The sequence below is a fragment of the Phascolarctos cinereus genome, unplaced genomic scaffold (genome assembly GCF_003287225.1).
Source record: "Phascolarctos cinereus isolate Bilbo 61053 unplaced genomic scaffold, phaCin_HiC Scaffold_9;HRSCAF=440, whole genome shotgun sequence".
Taxonomy (NCBI): domain Eukaryota; kingdom Metazoa; phylum Chordata; class Mammalia; order Diprotodontia; family Phascolarctidae; genus Phascolarctos; species Phascolarctos cinereus.
The window spans coordinates 217,975,283-217,987,336 of record NW_027556402.1 but is presented as its reverse complement, the minus strand read 5'-3'; the positions used below and the strand labels follow the sequence as shown (position 1 = coordinate 217,987,336).

The following is a 12,054-nucleotide window of genomic DNA, read 5'->3' as shown; positions in this document are numbered from 1 at the left end:
GCCCTCATAGGTTACCATCAGTAGAAGGAGGGCACACACACACACACACACACACACACACAGAGAATATTTGTGATATGGAAACATGCATGAAGGGATACACATTAGAAAGCCATTTAGTTACACACGGAGGACACACATACATACACATACACATACACATCGGGGACCAGTGTAGCCAGAACAATTCACTCCTGTAATGCTATAGGGCTGCCAAAGTCCTCCAGGTGATGTTGCTGCTCTGTTCTCTGCTGGGCATTCCATATTGTGTCTCTTCCCTGTTGACTTGTCTTTCCTGAATATCTCCACTGGTATCATGGTCTTCAAACTACTTTAAGTTATTAGTTATCCTGCTTTAGTTCTTCAGAGCTATTCGCTATTTTCTGTTTCCATCTATTAAGATGAAATCACTAGAAACCGTCTACTTGATAAGGGCAAGTTGGAACTCTTTTAGTGTAGAGTTAAGACTATGAGTCACCGGAATGAGTAGGGAAGATACATAAGCAGAATTCCTTGGGCTACGTTGAAGCCTATTCTGACTAGCACCCTGTCTCCTAAGCAAACCTGCAGCCCTAGGCCCCAGACAATCATTTGACTTATGGTTAAAAATTCCTTTAAAATTCTTCATTGTTTTCCTATGTCTCCAAAATACATTTCATGGCCTCTGCCCTCAAAATTCTACTATGAGAACTACATGGAAGCCTCACTTCCAAGCTCCTCCTTGACTGATATACAAATGAAAGTAGGTAAAGTAGGAATGATTCTTATTTCTGTTTTATTACACATACCTGTCAGCAACAAAAGCTCTCACTTTTTTGCTATGTTTTAGAAGCACAAAATCTTATAATTCTCCCTACTTGTAAATTCTATATGAATCAATGAACAACAAGAAATTATTAAGTGCCATTGTGTATCAGGCATTGTGCTCAGAGCTAGACACAAAGATACCTGTGAAATACATCCTGCTCTCAAGAAAATTACATTCTATTGGTGTAAACAATATACAAATAACTAAGTAGAAATAGCATATATGGAAGGTAATTTGGAGAGGGAGAATGCCAGGAAGTGGGATAATAAGGGAAGACTTCACGTAGAAGGTGACATTTGAGCTGAGTCTTGAAAAAGACAAGGGATCCTAAGAAATGGGGATAAGGAGGAAGTACATTCTAGGTATAGGTTATGTCTAGTATAGGCACAGAGATTGGAGATTGATTGTTATGTGTAAGGAACAGCAAGAAAGAATTTGGTAAGGGGCAGCTAGGTGTTGTAGTGGATAGAGCAGCAGCCCTGGAGTCAGGAGGACCTGAGTTCAAATCTGGTCTCAGACACTTGACACTTACTAGCTGCGTGACCCTGGGCAAGTTACCTAACCCCAATTGCCTCCAAAAAAGATTTTTTAAAAGTTTTTTAAAAATTTGAGATGTACCATCTAAGGGGCAGCTAGATGGTGCAGTGGATAGAGCTTCAGCCTTGTAGCTGAGTTCAAATCTGGCTGCAGACACTTGACACTTACTAGCTGTGTGACCCTGGACAAATCACTTAACCCTGATTGCCTTACCAAAACAAAAGCAAAAAAAAATAGTTTAAAAAAGTTCAAATTTAAAAAAGAATTTGGTAAGAGGAATAGTATATAGTAAGGCTGGAAAGGTAGGTTAGGCTGTGAAGAACTGTAAATGCCAGAGAGATGTCATACCAATCAAACTTACCAAAGAATTACTTTACAGAACTAGAAAAAATAATAATAAAATTCACCTGGAAGAACTACAGGTCACAAATATCTAGAAAATCAATGAAAAAAATGTGAAAGAAGGCAGCCAAACTACTTTCCAGTTTTCCCAGCAATTCTTGTCAAATGGTGAGTTCTTTTTTTTTTAAATTTTATTAATTTATTTTGATTTATCAACAATCACTTCCATATGCTTTTGAGTTGAAAATTTTTCTCCCCCTTCCTCCCCCTCACCCTCCCCAAGATGGCACACAATCTGATATAGGCTTTACATTTACATACCCATGAAACATATTTTCACATTAGTGAAGTTGTAAGTAAAAATTAAAACCAATAGAAGGAACCATCAGAAAGATGAAACAAAACTCAACAGAAGTAAAAATAAGTGATAGCGATTCGACTTCCATAGTTCTTTCTTTGGATGTAGACAGCATTTTCCATTCTGAGACCTCTGTAGATGTCTTAGATCCTTGTAATGCTGAGAAGGGTTCAGTTTAACAATCTTAGTCATTGCATAACATGGCTGTTATTGTGTACAAAGTCCTCTTGGTTCTGCTCACTTCACTCAGCATCAGACCATATAAGTCTTCCCAGGTTTTTCTGAAGTCAGCCTGTTCATCATTTCTTTTTTTTTTTTAATTTTTTAATTTTTTTAAAAATTTCCATATGCTTTTGAGTTGAAAATTTTTCTCCCTTTCTCCCCCCCCCTCCCCAAGACGGCGCACAATCTGATATAGGCTTTACATTTACATACCCATTAAACATATTTTCACATTAGTGAAGTTGTAAGTAAAAATTAAAACCAATAGGAGGAACCATCAGAAAGATGAAACAAACTCAACAGAAGGTAAAAATATGAGCGATTCGACTTCCATATTCTTTCTTGGATGTGGACAGCATTTTCCATCCCAAGGCCTCTGGAGATGTCTTAGATCCTCGTAATGCTGAGAAGGGTCAGTTTAACAATTTTAGAGTCTAGACCATATAAGTCTTTCCAGGTTCACTTCACTCAGCATCAGACCATATAAGTCTTTCCAGGTTTTTCTGAAGTCAGCCTGTTCATCATTTCTTATAGGCACAATAGTATTCCATTACATTCATATACCACAACTTGCTCAGCCATTCCCCAATTGATGGGCATCCTCTCAATTTCCAATTCTTTGCCACCACAAAAAGAGCTGCTATGAATATTTTTGTACATGTGGGTCCTTTTCCCATTTGTTTGATCTCTTTGGGATATAGCCCTAGAAGTGCTATTGCTGGATCAAAGGGTATGCACATTTTTGTAGCCCTTTGGGCATAGTTCCAAATTGTTCTCCAAAATGGTTGGATCATTTCACAACTCCACCAACAATGTATTAGTGTTCCAATTTTCCCACATCTTCTCCAACATTTATCATTTTCCTCTTTTGTCATGTTGGCCAATCTGATAGGTGTGATGTGGTACCTCAGAGTTGTTTTGATTTGCATTTCTCTAATCAATAACGATTTAGAGCATTTTTTCATATGACTATAGATGGCTTTAATTTCTTCATCTGAGAACTGTCTGTTCATATCCTTTGACCATTTATCAATTGGGGAATGGCTTGTGTTCTTATAAATTTGTCTTAATTCTCTATATATTTTAGAAATGAGGCCTTTATCAGAGAGACTGGTTGTAAAAATTCTTTCCCAATTTTCTACCTTCCTTCTAATCTTAGTTGCATTGGCTTTGTTTGTGCAAAAACTTTTCAATTTAATGTAATCAAAATTATCCATTTTGCTTTTCATAATGTTCTCTATCTCCTGTTTGGTCATGAATTCTTCTGTTCTCCATAGATCTGATAGGTAAACTATTCCTTGTTCTCCCAGTTTACTTATGGTATCAGCCTTTATATCTAAGTCATGAACCCATTTTGACTTTATTTTGGTATATGGTGTGAGATTTGGGTCTATGCCTAGTTTCTGCCATACTCTTTTCCAGTTTTCCCAGCATTTTTTTCAAAGAGTGGGTTCTTATCCCAGAAGCTGGGGTCTTTGGGTTTATCAAATAATAGATTACTATAGTCATTGACTACTGTGTCTTGCATATTTAACCTATTCCACTGATCCACCTCCCTATTTCTTAGCCAGTACCAAGCAGTTTTGATGATTGCTGCTTTATAATACAATTTAAGATCTGGAATTGCTAGGCCACCTTCCCCTGCATTTCTTTTCATTAGTTCCTTTGATATTCTGGACCTTTTGTTTTTCCAAATGAATCTTGTTATTATTTTTTCTAACTCTATAAAATAATTTTGGTAGTTTGATTGGTATGGCACTGAATAAGTAAATTAGCTTAGGTAGGATTGTCATTTTTATTATATTAGCTCGGCCTACCCATGAGCAACTGATGTTTTTCCAATTATTTAGATCTGATTTTATTTGTGTGAAAAGTGTTTTGTAATTGTGTTCATAGAGTTCCTGGGTTTGTTTGGGAGGTAGACTCCTAAATATTTTATAATGTCTACAGTAAGTTTAAATGGGATTTCTCTTTCTATCTCTTGCTGTTGGGCTTTGTTGGTAATATATAGAAATGCTGATGATTTATGTGGGTTTATTTTATAGCCTGCAACTTTGCTAAAGTTGTTTATTATTTCAAGTAGTTTTTTACTTGATTCTCTAGGATTCTCTAAGTATATCATCATGTCATCTGCAAAGAGTGATAGCTTTGTTTCTTCTTTGCCTATTCTAATGCCTTCAATTTCTTTTTCTTCTCTTATTGCTAAAGCTAAGGTTTCCAGTACAATATTGAATAACAGTGGTGATAATGGACATCCTTGTTTCACCCCGATCTTATTGGAAATGCTTCTAGCCTGTCCCCATTACATATAATGCTTGCTGAAGGTTTTAGATATATGCTATTTATTATTTTAAGGAAGACTCCATTTATACCTATGCTTTCTAGTGTTTTTAATAGGAATGGGTGTTGTATTTTATCAAAAGCTTTTTCTGCATCTATTGAGATGATCATGTGGTTTCTGTTGGTTTTGTTGTTGATATGCTCAATGATGCTGATAGTTTTCCTAATATTGAACCAACCCTGCATTCCTGGTATAAATCCTACCTGGTCATAGTGTATTATTCTTGTGATAAGTTGCTGCAATCTACTTGCTAGTATTTTGTTTAAAATTTTTGCATCTATATTCATTAGAGAAATTGGTCTATAATTTTCTTTCTGTTTTGACTCTTCCTGGTTTAGGTATCAACACCATATTTGTATCATAAAAAGAATTTGGTAAGACTCCTTCTTCACCTATTTTCCCAAATAGTCTATATAGTATTGGAATTAATTGTTCTTTAAATGTTTGATAGAATTCGCATGTAAATCCATCTGGCCCTGGAGATTTTTTCCTAGGGAGTTCATCAATGGCTTGTTCAATTTCTTTTTCTGAGATGGGGTTATTTAAGTATTTTACTTCCTCTTTGTTAATCTGGGCAATTTATATTTTTGTAAATATGTATCCATTTCACTAAGATTGTCAAATTTGTTGGCATATAGTTGGGCAAAATAATTCCTAATTATTGTTTTAATTTCCTCTTCCTTGGTGGTAGCTTCGCCCTTTTCATTCTTGATACTAGTAATTTGGTTTTCTTCTTTCTTTTTTTAATTAAATTAACCAAAGGCTTATCTATTTTATTGTTTTTTCATAAAACCAGCTCTTAGTTTTATTTATTAGTTCAATAGTTTTCTTAATTTCAATTTTATTAATTTTTCCTTTGGTTTTCAATATTTCTAATTTGGTGTTTAGTTGAGGATTTTTAATTTGTTCTTTTTCTAGTTTTTTTAGTTGTATGCCCAATTCATTAATCTCCTCTTTTTCTATTTTATTTATGTAAGCATTTAGAGATATAAAACTTCCCCTAAGAACTGCTTTGCTGCATCCCATAGGTTTTGGTATGTTGTCTCATTATTGTCATTCTCTTGAATGAAATTATTGATTGTTTCTATGATTTGTTGTTTGACCCAATCATTTTTTAGGATTAGATTATTTAGTTTCCAATTATTTTTTAGTCTATCTTTCCATGGCCCTTTATTACATATAATTTTTATTGCATCATGATCTGAAAAGGATGCATTTAATATTTCTGCCTTTCTGCATTGGATTGTGAGGTTTTTATGCCCTAGTACATGGTCAATTTTTGTGTATGTGCCATGTACTGCTGAGAAAAAAGTATATTCCTTTCTATCCCCATTCAGTTTTCTCCAGAGGTCTATCATACCTAACTTTTCTAATGTTCTATTCACCTCCTTAACTTCTTTCTTGTTTATTTTGTGGTTAGACTTATCTAGTGCAGAGGGGGAGGTTCAGGTCCCCCACTAGTATAGTTTTGCTGTCTATTTCTTCCTGTAACTCCCTGAACTTCTCCTGTAAGAATTTGGATGCTATACCATTTGGTGCATATATGTTTAGTAATGATATTACTTCATTGTCTATGGTGCCTTTTAGCAGGATGTAGTTTCCTTCCTTATCTCTTTTGATTAGATCTATTTTTGCTTTTGCTTTGTCTGAGATCAGGATTGCTACCCCTGCTTTTTTCACTTCAGCTGACACATAATATATTCTGCTCCAGCCTTTTACCTTTACCCTGTATGTGTCACTCTTTTTCAAATGTGTTTCCTGTAAACAACATATTGTAGGATTATGGTTTTTAATCCATTCTGCAATCCGTTTCCGTTTTATGGGAGAGTTCATCCCATTCACATTCACAGTTATGATTACTATCTGTGTCTTTTTCTCCATCCTTTTCCCCCTATTTATGCTTTTCTTTCTCCTTTTTCCTTTCCCCCTTCACTAGTGTTTTGCTTTTGACCACTGCCTCCTTCAGTCCCTCCCCTTTTATTATCCCTTTCCCTTTTCTTCCCCTTTAGTCTTACTGCTTCTTCCCTCCCTTCTTTCCCCTCCCTTTTCTTTCCCCCTCCCTTTTCTTTCCCCTTTTCCCTCCTACTGCCTATAGGGCAAGTTAGATTTCTATACCTAACTGATTATATTATGCCCTTCTTGAGCCAAATCTGATGAGAGTAAGGTTCAAACAATGCTCCCCCCCCTTTCCCTCTGCTGTAATAGGATTTTGTGTCTTTTCCTGTAATGTAATTTACCCTTGTCTGCCTCCTCCTTTCTCAGTACATTTTCTAAGATCAGATTGATCCACTTATTTGGATCCATTTAACCCACTTGATTAGATTTTTTTATCATTACATCAAAGTCAACTAATATCCACCCTCTTTATGTATACTCCTTTAACAAGGTGTAATAACAATACAGTTCTCAAGGGTTACAAGTCTCATATTCCCTTGTAGGGGTTTAAACAGCCCCCCCCTTATTAACAACATATTGTATCCTTCTGTCCCATTTACCTTTTTAAGTCCTTCTTGAGTCCTGTACTTGAAGATCAAATTTTTTGTTGAGCTCTGGTCTTTTTATCAGGAAAGTTTGGAAGTCTCCTATTTCATTGAATATCCACCTCCTCCCTTGAAAAATGATGCTCTTTTGCTGGGTAATTGATCCTTGGCTGCATTCCAAGCTCCTTTGCCTTACGGAATATCATGTTCCATGCCCTGTGGTCTTTTAATGTAGAAGCTGCAAGGTCCTGTGTAATCCTGACTGTGGTTCCATGATATTTAAATTGTTTCTTTCTGGCTGCTTGCAGCACCTTCTCTTTCATCTGGTAATTTTGGAATTTTGCTATATTTCCTTGGCGTTGTCAATTTGGGATCTCTTTCAGGTGGTGATCGGTGGATTCTTTCTATGGTTATTTTCCCTTCTGGTTCTAGGACTTCGGCAGTTTTCCTTTATGATTTCCTGAAAGATACTGTCCAGGCTCTTTTTTCATCATGATTTTCAGGTAGTCCAATAATTTTTAAATTGTCTCTCCTGAGTCGATTTTCCAGGTCGGTTGTTTTACTGATGAGGTATTTTACATTTTCATCTATTTTTTCATTTTTTTGTTTCTGTTTGACTGATTCTTGCTCTCTCATAGAGACATTAGTTTCCATTTGTCCAATTCTAGTTTTTAACAGATTGTTTTCTTCTGTTAGTTTTTGTACTTCCTTCTTCAACTGGCCAATTGTGTTTTTTAGGGACTTGTTTTCTTCAGTGTATTTTTTTTCCAATTGGCCAATTGTATTTTTGAAGGACTCTTCTACCTCTCTCATTTGACTATTAAAATCCTTCTTGAGCTCTTCTAAGAAGGCTTTTTGGGCTTCAGACCAGTTCATATTCCCTTTTGTTGTTGCAGATGTGGGTTTGTTGACAATGTTGTCCTCTTCAGAATTTCTGTCTTGATCTTCACTCTTCTCATAATATGAATCTATGGTACGTTTCTTTTTACTCATGGTGTTTCTTTATTCCCTAGTCTTTAAAGAGATTGAGCTCTCCTGCTGGGGAACAGAGGGTACTGACCCAAGCTTATTGTGTTGGGAGCCTAGGTCTTGGTCACTGGCTTTGAGAGCTGGGGCCTCTTATGCTGGGAATTAGAGGCTGTAGGTTTCTGGCAGCTTACCTCTTGTTGGGCTGGAATCAGCAAGGCTGGAACTTTCAGGCAATTCTAGGTTGCCTGCTTTTCCTTTCCTTTAGCTTTCTTCAGCTCCTTTTAGATGGGTGCTGCAGGGTGTTTATCTGCCTGGGGCCCCCTGCAGTGTTGTCTCGCTGGTTTCTGCTAATGCACCTGGTGGTTTTCTGACCTGGTTTCCACCGGTTCCCCCTGCCCTCACTGAGGCACTCAGAGGTCCAGGTGTTGATGTTTGCCTGTTCTACCACCTGGGCTTCAGGATTTCTTCATAATTGGAGGCTGCAGGGCTCCAATAGCTCACTGGTGTTAGGCTGGAATCAGCAAGGCTGGGGCTTTAGGAAGCCTTTGGGTTGTTTTCTTCACCTCCTTTCAGATGAATGCTGCAGGGTACTTATCCGCCTGGGGCCCCTTGTAGTTCTGCCTCCCTTATTTTTGCTGAGGCACTGGGAGACCCGTTTGCTGGGCTGCTGCACTGCTGCTCTCCTCGTCTTTCTTCTAGTTCAGGTGTTCCAGGGTTTTTTTTCTGGGGTGATATTTACTGGGTTTTCAGAGGTTGATAGGGGAGAGTGAGAGCAACTACCTTTTCATTCTACCATCTTGGCTCCTGGAAGCTGAAGTCTTCCCAAATGGTGAGTTCTTGCCCCAAAAGGTTGGGTTTGGGGGTTTATGAAAGCTTAGTCTGGTAAATTACTACTCTGTATTGCGTACCTAATCTATTCCACCTAATTTATATCCACCATTGTTTCTTCGTTAGTACCAGGTTGCTCTGATGATCACTGCTTTGTGAAATAGTTTGAAATTTGGCACAGCTACGCTGCCCTCCTTCATGTTTTGCTTTGTTTTTCCAAGGATTCCACGTGGGAAGAATAGAAAAGGCAAGAGCAAGCATGACATATGTTGTGGGGAGAGACTGGCCTTGCTGGAAGAGAGAGACCCTGCGTGGTGAAGTAATGTGGGGTAGCGGTGCTAAGGTGGAGACGGCTAATGAAGCTGACTGAAAGTAAGCTCAGGAGCTACCAAATGATCTACTGAGCAGTAGGTGGCCACTGGAAATTCTTAGGCAGAACAAAATGAGGTGTTAGGGGAAATAATCTAGCATTTGTGTATAGATGGAGTGGAATGGTATTAACCACTTAAGAGGCTGTTCCAGTAAACGAAATGTAAAGGGTAAGATGATTCCAAGAATCCAAGATTTCCAGTCCAGCATGGGGGAGATGGGAAATGGTAGTGTTACGCTGACATAAAAGAGGAACCCTTTGAGGAAGAGGCAGGTCATGGCTTAAAACAGACATGGTGGTACTGAGGCAATAAAAATATTAAATTAATAAAAATAAAATAAATAAAAATTTAAAATCCTAAATGACATTATTCTGTGGGCAGCTGGATATAATCCAGGGAGCTAGGAAAGGACTAGGGCTGTAGACTTGAGTGCTCTGGAAGTTCTTTAAAATGAGAGCACATAGGGAGAGGAATAGAAGATTACTGGCTAAATTTCAGGGCATGTTCACGTTTAAGGAGGAGGCAACAGACGATCAGCAAGAGAGGGGAGAAAAAGACCAGGAAAGTAGTGTCACAGAGGGTAAGTGAGAGAAACTGAGGAAGAGAATCAATTCTCAAAGAGAATGGGAACTAGTCAAAAGGCTATTGGATTTTGGAGGAGTCGGATATACTGGTGACTGTTGAGAGCAGCTTAATTGGAGTTTGGCAGTGAAAAGGAGAGAAATGGATAATAAATCATGAAATGTTGGAGCTGGTAGGGATATTAGAGAAGTCATTTGGTACAACCTGGTCAGTTTACAAATGAGGAAGTAGACAGAGATGAGAAGTAACAGCCAAGCCCATATATACAGAGTAAGTGGCAGAATCCCAACTAGAAACCAGGAGCTCTGATGCATGTTCCAGTAGAAGAGTTGGACTGAGGAAAAAGGTCTTTTTATTTTTTCAAGCCAAGAGAGAATGGACTGTTTGGAGGCAGAGCAATCTAATGCAGAAGAAAGCACTGAACATGCTGAAGAGGGGGATGAACATGGAATCAAAACCTCATTATAAGTTGGGAAAGAAGGGTGTGTAGGGTACAGTGGAAGGGAGTGGGGCATTTCTTCTAGACCTTGAAGAATAGAGGGAAAGGGATTTGTTGAGGTTAGAAGGGTTGCAGATAGAACTACCGTCGTTATTCTTGATTTTCCAGGTGAAGGAGGTGAGATCATCGGCTCCAAATGGATAGAAGGAGAGATTAAGGATCTAAGGAGAACAGCACTATGCAGCCATTGTGAGGAGTGACCAATGGAGTAGACAATAAATATTGATTGACTGATAGATGAAGGATGAATACTAAGGTGACTAATGGCCAGAGCCAAGCTGTAGAGCAGAAAGGCATGATCCTATATGCAGTGGGTCAGGTCTGCATGGTTTACAGTTAAGCCTCTGGCAAAGAGGCCAGGTGTTACTTACTCCCACAAAAATGGCTAACATTTTGTTTCTTTACAGACTTGGCTATACCATAGGTGAAATCACAAGCTGAAGTACACCACAACCATACAGGAGGTTGCACTTCCAACCCCAAGTTTGACTCTTGAATATTTGGGGGGGGGCTGCTTTGGGGAACAATCATCAAAGCCTTTGATGCTGTTCCTTTTACCTAAAGGATCTTCCTTGCTTCTTTCCATTTATCTGAATCCTACACATACTTTCAGGCCCATCTCAGGTCCTACATTCACCATCAAGCTTTGCCTGGCCAGTTTAGCCCACACAAGAGGGACTCCAGATTCCAAGTGTCCTCCTCCATAATTTCCCTATCCTGTGTCTCACTTTAAGTCCTTCCCTCTGCTAATACTAATCTGATAGACTCTTCTGTTGAGAAAGTGTTAATGGCCAATGATAGATTAATAAGCTACTCTGCTAGATAATTCTTCTCCTTTTTTTTTTTAACAAGAATTGTAAGGAATGTTGGCTTCCAGGGCACGCTAATAAGGAGATTTTCAGGGGGAAGAGTGGTTTTTTGATATGGCATCCATATCCTCCACCTACATGGAGGATAGGTCTTTTTAAGGGGGAAGCAAAAAGAGCCTTTGGGAATAATGTACAGTAGGTAAAGTACTGGATTTAGAGGAAGGAAGATCCAAATGTTCAAGTTCTTGGACACTTACTTGGGTAAGTCACTCAGGCCCTCTCAGACTCAGTTTCTTTATTTGTACAACAAGCGGGTTGGACTCTATAATCTTTAAGGTCTCTTCCAACTCCAATAGGGATCTATGATCCCAATCAGTCAAAAATTTTTGAGTATGACTCCTTCCTTGTATAGATGTACTTTCATACAAAAATTACACAAAAATAGACATTTTAAAATTGTGAGATAAAATTGATATACTTGGTCCTGGAGTCAATAGTGAGCTACCGGAGTTTACTAAGTAGGGGTGTGATAGGATCAGACCTGTGCTTTAGGAAAATCAGCTATACCGAGGATGGACTGGAGGGGAGTGACTTAAGGCTGGGAGCCCAATTAGGAGGCTATTGCAATGATAGAAATGAGAAGAAATCACACTCTGAACTAGGGTGGAGGCTGGGTGAGTGGAGAGAAGTGGACATATGTGAGGGAGGATGTGAAGGTAGAACCAGTAAGATGTTTGGAGCAAAGGAAAGTGAGGAGCTGAATATGACAGCTAAGTGGTGAAAACTCAAGTGACTAGGCAGCAAGGTGGTACAGTGGATAGAGCTCCAGGCCTGGAGTCAGAAAGACTCAAGTTCACATCTCACCTCAGATACTTACTAGCTGTATGACCCTGGGCAAGTCATTTAAC

At 38.4% G+C, this 12,054-nt stretch overlaps 1 protein-coding gene across 1 annotated transcript in view; it reads right to left on the bottom strand.

Moving 5' to 3' along the window:
* Window positions 1-12,054, bottom strand: part of ZDHHC13 (zDHHC palmitoyltransferase 13) — a 95,137-nt gene that overhangs the window by 13,774 nt on the left and 69,309 nt on the right. The window lies entirely within an intron of this gene.